Source organism: Mesoplodon bidens (genome assembly GCF_964165515.1).
Source record: "Mesoplodon bidens genome assembly, chromosome: 10".
Taxonomy (NCBI): domain Eukaryota; kingdom Metazoa; phylum Chordata; class Mammalia; order Artiodactyla; family Ziphiidae; genus Mesoplodon; species Mesoplodon bidens.
Genome location: NC_138172.1, coordinates 21234897 through 21247402, shown reverse-complemented (window position 1 = coordinate 21247402; position 12506 = coordinate 21234897). Strand labels below are relative to the sequence as shown.

At 46.1% G+C, this 12506-nt stretch overlaps 1 protein-coding gene across 5 annotated transcripts in view; it reads right to left on the bottom strand.

Annotated features, from left to right (window-relative positions):
• Positions 1–12298, bottom strand: part of FRMD4B (FERM domain containing 4B) — a 323064-nt gene extending 310766 nt beyond the window's left edge. For 3 of the 5 annotated variants that reach the window (XM_081246504.1, XM_081246503.1, XM_081246507.1), the window contains exon 1: positions 11859–12298. The gene's annotated coding sequence lies outside the window, so the exon portion shown is untranslated. Of the gene's footprint in view, positions 1–11471; positions 11715–11858 lie in introns of those variants that run through there. The other 2 variants (XM_081246506.1, XM_081246508.1) reach the window with 1 other exon arrangement.
• Between the last annotated feature and the right edge of the window lie 208 nt (positions 12299–12506).

The window sequence follows — 12506 nt, the reverse complement described above, 5'->3', positions numbered from 1 at the left end:
GTTCTTAGCACCCTGCCTGGGATTTGCTAACTGCTCAGAGGAACCCTATTATTGGGAATAATGGCACCTACAAAAGAATAAAAATATGTGATTATTTATACAGAGGCTCTCAGCCCCACACAAGTCAGCTGTCAAAGAGTAACAGGATGATGGCAAGGAATGAAAAGTGATGTTTATCATGACCAGCCCAAGTCAAGGAAAGCTCTAACCACATTTACAAACTCCATGCAAAAAAGTAAAGAGGGCTTCCCTGGTGGCGCAGTGGTTGAGAGTCCACCTGCCAATGCAGGGAACATGGGTTCGTGTCCCGGTCCGGGAAGATCCCACATGCCGCGGAGCGGCTGGGCCCGTGAGCCATGGCCGCTGAGCCTGCGCGTCCGGAGCCTGTGCTCCGCAACGGGAGAGGCCACAACAGTGAGAGAGAGGCCCACGTACCGCAAAAAAAAAAAAAAAAAAAGTAAAGAAGCACGTGCCATGTTTCCATCAGAAACAGTTCAAGCAAAAAAATAACGTAGGTGGGCAGAGGTAAGCTTTAATCACCTGGAGAAATCACTTTAGTGAAAAAATTTTCTTATTCCTTGACAATACTACATAAATGAAACTGTAGGAGAAGTGGGGGAGGGGGGAGCTTGCATTGTATACTCTGAAAGAAGACAAAGTATTATAGGGTGAAAGAATCTATCCAATATCATGAACACTTGCTGACAAACTGTCAATTTTTAAACACCCTTTATCATTTTCACAGCTTTTCTCTGAAATCTAAAAAGGACCAATGATAGTTTTGCAGTACGCTTTTCCAAGTGTAATGAAGCTCAGTGCTAGAAAGTACATCAAGAACCACTCAAGACTTGAACTGTTCAAAGCAGCTGAATCATTGCAAAAGTGCTTTCTTACTCTTAATTTGTTTGAATCAAACTTTTGACCTCTAGTAAACTGGACAGCCCCTTCTTTAGGAAGTGAAAATACAGCTAGACTGGGCACAGGGAGGTATATAAAATCACACGCTTCTTTTTTTCTCTTCAAAATACAAATTGAATTAATTTAACACAGTTGGAGCAAATTACCATGCTATGTCCTCAATCTGAGTCTCACGGCCCCGCTGGGACTGGGCTCTCTGTTGCCAGTCTAAGGGCACATGGTTTTCATTACCTAATCAGGATCCTGCATTTCAAGTTGCAGGTTTAAATGGATGCAATCAGTTCATTTGTGATTGCCTCAGTTACCCTTAACTTTCCTGATTTATCAAAGAAGTAACACTATCTTAATGTTTTGAGATTTATTTAACTACTGAAAGGTTACTTGATAGAACAAGTGACACCAAGGCTCAGTTTTACTACACAGTAAGTAATTTTACTGAAATGGTCCACCAACACCCTACTGATGAAGCTCTTTTAAACGCATTTATTTATCTGAGACTTTTTAAAAATTATAGTTAATTTACAATAGTACATTAGTTTCAGGTGGACAACATAGTCATTCAATATTTTTATAGATTATACTCCGTTGAAAGTTATTATAAAATATTGGCTAGGGAATTCCCTGGCGGTCCAGCACTTAGGACTCCATGCTTTCATTGCCTAAGGCCCAGGTTCAATCCCTGGTGGGGGAACTCAGAATGTGCAAGCCGTGCAGGTGCCACAAAAAATAAAAATAAAAAACAGGACTTCCCTGGTGGCCCAGGGGTTAAGAATCCGCCTGCCAATGTAGGGGACATGGGTTCGGGCCTTGGTCCAGGAAGATCCCACAAGCCGCGGAGCAACTAAGCCGGTGCACCACAACTACTGAGCCTGCGTGCCTAGAGCCCGTGCTCCGCAATAAAAGAGGCCACTGCGATGAGAAGCCCGTGCACCACAACGAAGAGTAGCCCCTGCTTGCCGCAACTAGAGAAAGCCCGTGCACAGCAACGAAGACCCGGCCGCCACAAATAAATAAATAAATAAATTCATTTTTAAAGTTTTAGACATTTCTTTAAATAAATAAATAAAAACACAGTCTAAAAAAATATTGGCTATATTCCCTGGGCTGTACAATATATCCTTGTAGCTTATTTATTTTATACATAGCAGTTTTGGGGTTTTTTGTTTTCTTTTTTTGCGATGTGCGGGCCTCTCACTGTTGTGGCCCCTCCCGTTGCGGAGCACAAGCTCCGGATGCGCAGGCTCAGCGGCCATGGCTCACGGGCCCAGCCGCTCTGCGGCATGTGGGATCTTCCCGGACCAGGGCACGAACCCGTGTCGCCTTCATCGGCAGGTGGACTCTCAACCACTGCGCCACCAGGGAAGCCCTACATAGCAGTTTTTATCTCTTAATCCCCTATGCCTATCTCGCCCCTCCCGCATCCTCTGCACATTAGTAATCACTAGTGTGTTCTCTGAGCCCTTTTTAAAAAAGTTAAAGTGAGAACAGTGCAACGGCTGTGGATAAAGTGCAAATCTTTAATAAGATTTGAAGGTCTGAGTACACTTCTGGTGGTTCAGAGTGTAAAGATCACCCCCACTTGACAAATCCAGAGAGGTAATTAACACTGGCTAAGGTCAGTCTGCTGTTGAGTTGCGATCAGAAGAACTCAGCTTTTCTGACTCTCCACCCAGGGTCACCGCACCCTTTTCTCCCCAGCTCCTCCTTCATCTGGCAGAACCCTGCCGGAGTAGTACACTTGGATGAACCAGGGCCAGAGCTGGCTCTGTGATTCATGCCTCCCATTCAGGTCACATATGGTCCCCCTGCTCTTTTTCAAGGACTGAATTGATGGGATGGGCTCAGTCAGGTGCAACCAGGGAAGCCGGAAAACAATCCTCAGGCCTCATCCGTTGTTGGGTTCCCTACCACTGCTGTCGGCTATTATAAGCACCAGCTGGAACGTGGATGCTGGTATTCCAGAAAGACCTTTTGAATCAGGAAGGGCAGTGATGGGCCCTATGCTGTGGCAGAGGCACAATTATTTCCAATAACTGTCTCTGGTGATTTCCAAAGGAAAGCGCCTTCTCATTGCAACAAAACATTCAGTGTTTACTTGCAGGAGTGGGGCTGGGGCGAGGGGGCAGTTTTGAACTTATTTCTCATGGAAGGTCACAATGCTAAAAACTCCAGTCTGGTCATAGTTTATTTAGCACGGCAGAAAGGAATATAATCAACTTTGGCTGAGGGTTCAGGATCTGTTTTAGAGGGCAATATTCTTACCTGAAACCAGATAAGCCATTAGAATCTCCGGTGAGCTATGCTCTCTCTCGAGAGCTGAGCCTCTCACTCAGGCTGTGACTGTCGGGGATAACACAAAGCAGAGCCACTTGCAGTGTGATGTCCAAGAGCACAGACTCAGTTGACTTTGAATTCCAGGTCTATCACTAACCAGATGTGTGATTTTGAACAGTGATGCATCCTCTCCAAGTCTCCATTTTCACCTCTATGAAGTGTGAGCTACGGTGGTTCATGCTGGAAATGGAATGAAATATATACTGTCTGGAAAGCACTTGGCAAGTAGTTGGCACTCATAGGGACTCAACAAATGGGGACGATTACGACTGGGCAATGGGGCTTGTTCTTTGAAAAGGGAGGTTATCCTAAGTAAACGTTTCAGTGTACTGATCAGATTGTTCCTGAAATCCCCACTTTGCTGGCGAAGGCATTTTTTGGAGTCTTCCGTGTTCCTTGTACCCTTCCTCCTGCTCATCCAGCCTGTCTGGGAACTCTCCACTTGCTGCTACAAATCTTTCAGGCCAAACCCTACCCGCTCCTGCTACCCCACTGCAGCCACTCTGGGGCAGATCCCTGTCCCTGTACCTCTCTTTTGGTGTCGCACTTTCTCTGGATGGGGGAGTTTACCACCCACGTTCATTCACATCTTCTCTCCCCAACTAGCTTAAGTTTCTGGGAAACAGGATTCCCTTACATTTCTTTGTGTTGTTGTTATGGTTTTTTTGAAGTATAGTTGATGTACAATATGTTACAGGTGTACAACATAGTGATAAACAATTTTTTAAAGTTATGCTCCGGACTTCCCTGGTGGCGCAGTGGCTGAGAGTCCACCTGCCGATGCAGGGGACACGGGTTCGTGCCCCGGTCTGGGAAGGTCCCACATGCTGCGGAGCGGCTAGACCCATGAGCCATGGCCGCTGAGCCTGAGCATCTGGAGCCTGTGCTCCGCAACGGGAGAGACCACAACAGTGAGAGGCCTGCATACTGCGTACCACAGAAAAAAAAAAAAAAGTTATGCTCCATGTATGGTTACTATAAAATACTGGCTATATTCCCTGTGTCGTACAATATACCCTTGTAGCTTATTTATTTTACACCTAATAGTTTGTACCTCTTAATCCTCTCTGCTGTTTTGCCCTTTTATCCTTCTCTCTCCCCACTGGTAACCACTAATGTGTTCTCTATATCTGTGAGTCTGTTTCTTTTTTGCTGTATTCACTAGTTTGTTTTATTTTTTAGATTCTACATATAAGTTATACAGTATTTGTCTTTCTCTCTCCGACTTATTTCACTTAGCATAATACCCTCCAAGTCCATCCATGTTGTTGGAAATAGCAAAATGTCACTTTTTATGACTGAATAGTATTCCACTGTGTGTGTGTGTGTGTGTGTGTGTGTGTGTGTGATGTCACATCGTCTTTTTCCATTCATCTATTGATGGACATTTAGGTCACTTCCATATCTTGGCAATTGTAAATAATGCTGCTATGAACATTGGGATGCATGCAGCTTTTCACATTAGTGTTTTTGTTTTTTCAGATATATTCCCAAGAGTAGAATTGCTGGGTCATATGGTAGTTTTATTTTTAGTTTTTTGAGAAACCTCCATACTGTTTTCCACAGTAGCTGCACCAATTTACATTCCCACCAACAGTGCAGGAGTGTTCCCTTTTCTCCACATCCTCGCCAACATTTGTCATTTGAAGATTTTTTGATGATAGCCACTCTGACAGGTGTGAGGTGATATCTCATTGTACCTTACATTTCTTTGAATCCTCCATGGCACCCAGCACATGTCCAAGAATCTTCTAGATTCTCTGATCGCTTCCTAGGCAAACTGGTCCATAGACCAGCACCATCAGCATCATCTGGGAGCTTGTTAGAAATGCAGAATCTCAGGCTCTGCCCCAGATCTACTGAATCAGTATCTGATTCCCAATGGGTTCCTGTGCACAGAGTTGGACAGACATTGCTCTAGCCCAGTATTATTTCCTGGACTTCAGTCATTCACATCTTCCCCTTCGTAGCTTTCGTCATCTTTCAATACTACCCACCTTATGTTTCACCTAATATATATTTTTAAGTGATTTTACATTGACACCGTGTCTTGCTAGCCTCATCTTAAGCAATAATATTGTCTGTTAATAGTTATTTGGCAAGGCCTAAAGAAATCTACTATTTAATAAAGTTTGAAGGTCTGAATGAAAAAAATTGGGGGGTACACATTAAAATAAATAATCACTAAAGTAAAATAATTCTCCATCTATCATCTAAAATTAACTCATATTCACCAGGGGTTCACCTCCACCAGTAACACAGCACTAGACTTTTTGTAGCTGGATTAGAAGACATCTCCCCAACACCAGATCTAGCGTTCCTGGTCTATGCCTGCTCCCACTCAGCACGGTTGCTCTGTGAGATGGATGCATGTATCCTCAAAATATAGATCATCGTGGGAGGCAGAAAACCTCAGTTCTGGCCCTACACCATCCCTAAATAACTTGCCAAGTCACATTCCATCTTTGGGGCTCATTTTTGAAGGTTAGTTGATCTCAAAGCTCCCTTCCAAGTCTAACAATATGATACAATAAATGAGACCAGAGGCTCTGGGGTCGAAATGACTTGGGGTTGCAATTAAGCCTCTATTCCTTGCTAATTTCTTAAGTCTCAGTTTTCCTCATCTGTAAAATGGGAGTAATAACAAACGGCCTTAACACCCAGATCACAGGATTCGTAAGAATAAAGAAAACAATAGCTGAAAAATGCTTAGACTGAAATGTGGTACATAGTATTCAGTAAAAAATATAGCTATTTCTACTTCTTCCTAGCCTCCACAAAGCTAGGAAAAAGTTAACATTTATGGAATATTTAATATCCTCATAATCACCCAATGAGGTAGGAAATCTTATTCTCCCCATTTTAGAGATGAGGAAACTGAGGCACAAAAAAGGTTAAGCCGCTTGTTCAAAGTCACACAATTAGTAAGCGGTGCAGTTGTATTTGAGGGCAGGTCATCTGACATGAGAGCCAGCGTTTATAACCACAACCTATCCTGCTCTTCTGTAAAAGACTGGTCAACACACAGGCTTTGCCAATTTGACAAACATTACGTAATCTTGGCAGTGTAATTCCCAGCACAGGTGAGCAGCTCTTATTATCATTAGTTCTACTATTATTTACTTAGTCTTTACATCGGAACAAGTTGCTACCAGGCATCAGGAGTTTCACCCTTCAATTATGGTAAGAACTTTATTTTTTTTAATGCTTAAAAAATTTTTAAGTATAACATACATAAAAAGGGGAACAAAATATAAGTATACAGCTCCATAATTATGTCCAAGTGAAAAGCCATGTATCCATCACTGTGCTGCCCCAGACACTCCTAAACACTTTCCCTCCCTCCCCTTCAAATGTAACCACTGTCCGGGGTTTCTCAACCTCAGCACTATCTACATTTGGGGCTGGATAATTCTTGGTCGTGGGGACCGTCCTGTGCATGGTTAAGATGTTTACCAGCATCCCTGGTCTCTACCCACTAGATTCCATTAGCACCCTCCTGCAAGTGGCAAAAACTAACAATTTCTCTTTACACTGACAAATGTCCCCAGAGGGGCAAAATCACCCCAGGTTGAGACCCACCACAATCTCATGATTTTTCGGCATTCATTTTTTTGCTTTCCTTTATAATATTTCTACCACTTAAGCACGCATCCTTAAATACCATTTAATCTTGCCTGGTGAGAGGAGTTCTTTATAATTTAATCTATTAAAAAGACCCCTGGGCTTCCCTGGTGGCGCAGTGGTTGAGAGTCCGCCTGCCGATGCAGGGGACACGGGTTCGTGCCCCGGTCCGGGAAGATCCCACATGCCGCGGAGCGGCTGGGCCCGTGAGCCATGGCCGCTGAGCCTGCGCATCTGGAGCCTGTGCTCCGCAACGGGAGAGGCCACAACAGTGAGAGGCCCACGTACCGCCAAAAAAAAAGACCCCTAATCATGGCCCCCTAAAATAGCCTTTATAGGTGAAGTGACCATGTAATTTATCGTTCAAACTGGAGGTTCAGACATTAACCAGGACTGACCCGGGCAAGCCAGCATGATCACCTGACTTCCGGGGATCCCCTGCTGGGAGCAAACATTATCCTCACAGCCGCATACAATAGGGTCCCCTTCCCACTGGATAATTGTACATAAAGGACAGAGCACAATTAAAAGCAGCACATCCCCAGGGGCGAAGCAACATAGACACAGATAAATATCTCCAAGCTGAAGAGCTGCAGAGCAGAGAACTCATTCGCCTCGGCCCATAAGGAGGTGTACTCTTCAAATAATTTGCCTGACGCTACTCTAAATAACTACTTTCACCACATTTGCACAACACATTGATTAAAATAATTGCTTTCCAAGATTTACACATCGATGCAAAAAAGAGACTTAGGGTCTATAGTGGGTTTTAAATCAATATATCTGCCTTTTTCCCTCAGTGTAGCTGGAAAGTACAAAAACCACCATTCATTTGACCTGCTCTGCATTGTGATCGCCAAGTCCTGATATTGACCATGGTAAAAGTGACAGCTAGGCTTTCCTTACACACATGAGGAATCATATTGATAACCTATGTGCCTGAATATAATTCAGTTCGTCCTCCATAGTTTTGGGCATCAAAGAGAACAGAAATCAGTCTACACGGAGTTAGGCACTTGAAAATTGTGGTGAACTTTATTCAACTTCCTGGCATCCATTTGCCCCTTTTCCAGCAACTGTATTCATCTGGAGGTCCAGGCCTCCAGCGTCCATGGTCCATATGGCCTGGATAGGACTCCACCACTAGGGCAATGGGGTTTCCTCCAGCCAAGCCAATTGGGCTAATCAGAACTGGTGTTGAGACTTTTTGCTCAACAACTGGGGAAGGAGGGTTTATGCTTTTTCTGTTAGACTTGAACCTGGAACTGTGCAAACGGGCAACTGCTACAGTCATCTTGCCACCCAACAAGGAACCAAAAGGAAGGAAGAGAAAGGCAGAGCTTAAGATGAAAAGAATCAGATCCTGAAGTCACTGTTCAGCCCTGAGCAAGATGCTCTTGAAGTCAGTCTTACCTATGTACCTTTTAGAAAATCGAACCTGTATATATGGAATATATATATCCTAATTCCATTTAAATTGGGTATTTGTCACTTATTATACAAACACACCCTGTGGCAGTGACTTGCAAACCTTTTGACAGCAGCTCACAGTATGAATTACATTTAATCCTGCAACCCAGAGTTTGCACACAGCCCCGGATACAGAACTGACCCAAAGTTTCATGAAACTACAGAACCTTTACTAACATATGATGATGTTGATACTTCCTGTCCTGTAACACTTTAAAAAAATACTGGTGCGACCCACTAAATTGATTTCATGACCTTCATTTTGAAAAACACCGCTTTATGAGATTAGGTTAAAAACTGATTTCACCAGGAAGAATGAGAGTTTTTTTTAATGACACGATAATTTTAATCAGGCTATTGAGGAAACTAGGAGGTTTGGCCCTTAAATTAAGTATCTAGCAATAGAAAATTGCTATCTCACCAGTTCTCTCTGACCACACAGGACACACATTTTACCAGGAGAAAAAAATCTTAATGACTTAAATATAAATAAATTACAAAAAAAAAAGATAAGTGGAGTTCTAAAACAAAACAAAAACCATGTCTAAAAAGAGAGAGAAGAGAGATAGCTAAGTAAGGAAATAGACACCCAAGTCTTGCTGATGAGCCGAGTTACATGATTTATTTATCTACAGGTTAAAGATAATAATTTCAGTGAACCTCAGCAATCACTGAATATGTAAAAATAGTGCCTTTATAATAACGTCAAATCTCTGGGGCAGATTTAGGGGGAGGGAGGGAGAGAGGGAAGGACAGAGGGAGGGATGGAGGGAGAGAGAAGGAGTAAGTGGGGGAGGGAAGAAGAGAGGGACAGAGAGAGAGAGAAATCCCTTGCAGTATAATAAGCCTGATGCCTTCACTTATGTGTGCAAAATAACTGTGAAGAGTTCCTGAAATTTCAGACAATTACTGCAGGCTGGACAAGACAGGGTATTTTTAACTGTTTTCCATGTACCTTATTTGTATTGTCAGTTAGCCAAAACTTCCTTTTTGTCTGCTCAGAAGCACTGCAGAGTCTTGATTAAATCTGTGGAATCAAACGGAGAGCTCGGATTCTCAGGCTTGCTGGAAATAGAGGCCAGTCAAGTAAACAGTCCTGAGAAAACTCTGCATTTCCATTCTGGAGTGGCTGTAAAGTTAACTCCTCCCACACTTTTCCAGCTTGTCAGGCTCAAGCACATTTGTCTGCCCGTTTGAGAAGCCCATTAACTTTCCCGCCGGGAAAATGGAAATTCAAAACCTTTATTCATTTCAAAACCAAGTGAAGTTTAAGGCAATCACTTGCACACCCAGGAGAGGTGACTTCTGAGAACTTTCCCAGTGATCATGAAAATCAGACCTCACTATAATGGTATTTTAGGTAGCTTTCTTCATTTTCCATCATTATAGTGTTCAAATGCATTCCACCTGCATTACTGAATTGAAGCAAATGAAGTGTTTAATTAATACCTGAAGATGTCATGAGGAAATGATAAACCTCTTCTGTTCAAGAGGTTCTGGGAATTGCATGAATTCTTCTGACCCTCTTTTAGGAAATGTAACGAGCACTGTTCAAAAGGTAGAGGTGAATGCATGTGGTGTGCGCGTGAGTGCACATACATTTACTCTTTATTTCCAATTTTTCAGATATACAAAAAAGAAGGAAGATTCACAGAATCATGAGTATACCCATCACCTAGTTTATGACACTTAGAGACCAAAATGTACACTGAGTGCTCACCTTGGTTCAGTCACTCTTTTTTTTTTTTTTTTTTTTTTGCGGTACGTGGGCCTCTCACTGTTGGGGCCTCTCCCATTGCGGAGCACAGGCTCTGGACGCGCAGGCTCAGCGGCCATGGCTCACGGGCCCAGCCGCTCCGCGGCATGTGGGATCTTCCCAGACCGGGGCATGAACCCGTGTCCCCTGCATCGGCAGGCGGACTCTCAACCACTGCGCCACCAGGGAAGCCCCAGTCACTCTTTCAAAGATCATCTAATTTAATCTTATGAAAAACACAGGAGGTAGTTATTGTTGTTATGATCGTAATTATTTTTGTTTCATCATCATCAATGCCACAACGGCACAGCCTTTTTAGAGGCACTGTTACAGTTAAGACCGTGGCATCTGGAAACAGACCTCATGTAAACCGAAAATCACCAGTGTAACTTATGGCAGGTTACTTAACCTCGCTCTAGGGCTTAGTTTACCACTCTGTGGACTATTTATGATGCCCCCAAACTGCCTATTGGGGTGCCTGTCCCATAGTAAGCTCTCTTAACAGTATGTGTGTGGGAGATCAAAGAGCAAGCAGCTTGGTGAGGTTAAATAAGGCGAAGCTGCTTCTCTTCCCCTGCAGACGTTTGATATGGAAGCTCCACAGACCCATTCTCTTTAGGACAGGAAACAGCATGTCAGGAATTGCGCTAACATCTTGTACCCAACCTCCAAATGAGTTGACAAGTTTCTGGGGTATCCAGAAACTAGCTAACCTTGAAGGATCAACCACCTTTCCGGAAAGACTGCGGCTGTCAGCACTCCGGGGTCTTTTTCCCCACCAAGGGGTCACCTTCCAGACGCAGCCGTCTGGGTACCAGCAAGCAGACCAAGTCGGTTCGCAAAGTTCAGAGGAGTTGGCTCTGGTATGTTTACAAGTCCTAGCAGATCGCAGGAATGTTCAAGATAATTATTACCCCACCCAGGAGCGCCTAGCCCAACCCTCTCACATCTGGAAGGAAGCGGCCACACAAAGGAGAACGAGAGACCTCCTCCTGCTGCAGCTTTCTCAGGCCCGGGGAAGGTTTATTACGAGCTCTCTCCCCTTTTGTGAACAAGACCAGGCACTGCTCAGCAGGGTCGTTCGGAGCACAAGTCATTCAATGCAAAGGAAGAGTTCATCCCCTAGTCCAAATCGAATGGCATTTTCCAAAATATCGTCTTGGGTTTTCCCTCATCAGATGAAAGTAAAAAGTGAAATACTCCAGAAAATAGATAGGGAGCGATCCACACGCATACAGCCACTTTAGCATAGGAGCGGCAAGGATCAGACACACCTATTTGAAAAGGGCAGCCAAACCCAACCCTTAGTATCCTCTGCAAACGCAAGGGATTTCCCCCCTCCACTCCTCTCGCCGCGTTTTGAAAGTACCTCTGGGCAGCCCGACCTGGGATTCATCAGCATTTCTCTCCACCTCCCACGAACGCGCGGCAACCAAAGCACATGGTCCCTGGCGGCGCGCCTGCAAACCTCACCAGCGCCAACGCCCCGAAACCGCCAAACTTCCTGTCTCCAAACCACCAAAGCGACCAAAGCGCCGCGCCAAGTGCCCAAGGGACGCCGGCGGAGGCTGCAGGCAGCAGTGGAGCGGCGGGGCGGGGTTTCCTGCCCGCGGGAGCGCCCGGGACCCGCACCTCCGCTGGGGGGTCTCCAAACGCGCGCGCTGCGCCCCGGGCGCACTGCAAGCGCCGCTGTGGCCGCGTCGCACGGTCGCCCCTAGCTGCGCGCTCGGGGCACCCAGGGCAGTCCCCCACCTACCTGCTCTGCTGCTTCCAGCCTCGGGCGCTCGGTGGGGCTGTCGACCGCTACTTTATTGTCTCGGCTGCTCACCGCGCGGGACCTGGGGACCCGGCTCTGCGCCAGCCCCGCAACTCCGCTCTGCGCAGAGCCTTCCCCCGCGTCTGCCTTCCTCCTTCTCCTCCTCCTCTCTGCCCAAGCTCCTGCTCTGCACGTGAGCCGCGCAGCCCGACTCCCGGGCTCGCAGGGCAGCCAGCTCCCGCCGCATCCCCCAGCCCGGGGCTGCTCGTCGTCCCCGCCGTCGCTCGCCGCGCGTCCTCGCTTTGATCCACACTTAAAGCAGCGCCCCGGGCCGCCTTCCTCGCGTCCTGCAGTCCTTCCGTCCTGCCTGCCTCCTCTCGCTGTCAGCCCCAGCTCTGGGCTCCTCTCTCCCCAGCTGCCCCCGCCCGCCGCCTCTCCGGGGGCTGGGGCGGCCGCTGCCAATGAGACTCCTCTGATGCGCTGTTCCGGCCCAGTCATTGTATCGGGAGGGGAGGAAGGGGAGGGGGAGCGAGAGGAAGGGAGGGGGCGCCCTCGGCCCCCGCCGCGCCGCTGCGGGCTGGGCTCGCCTTCCCTACAGAGAAAAGGTACTGGTGCCAAGGGGCGCGGAGCGGCTGGCGCTCCCAAGAG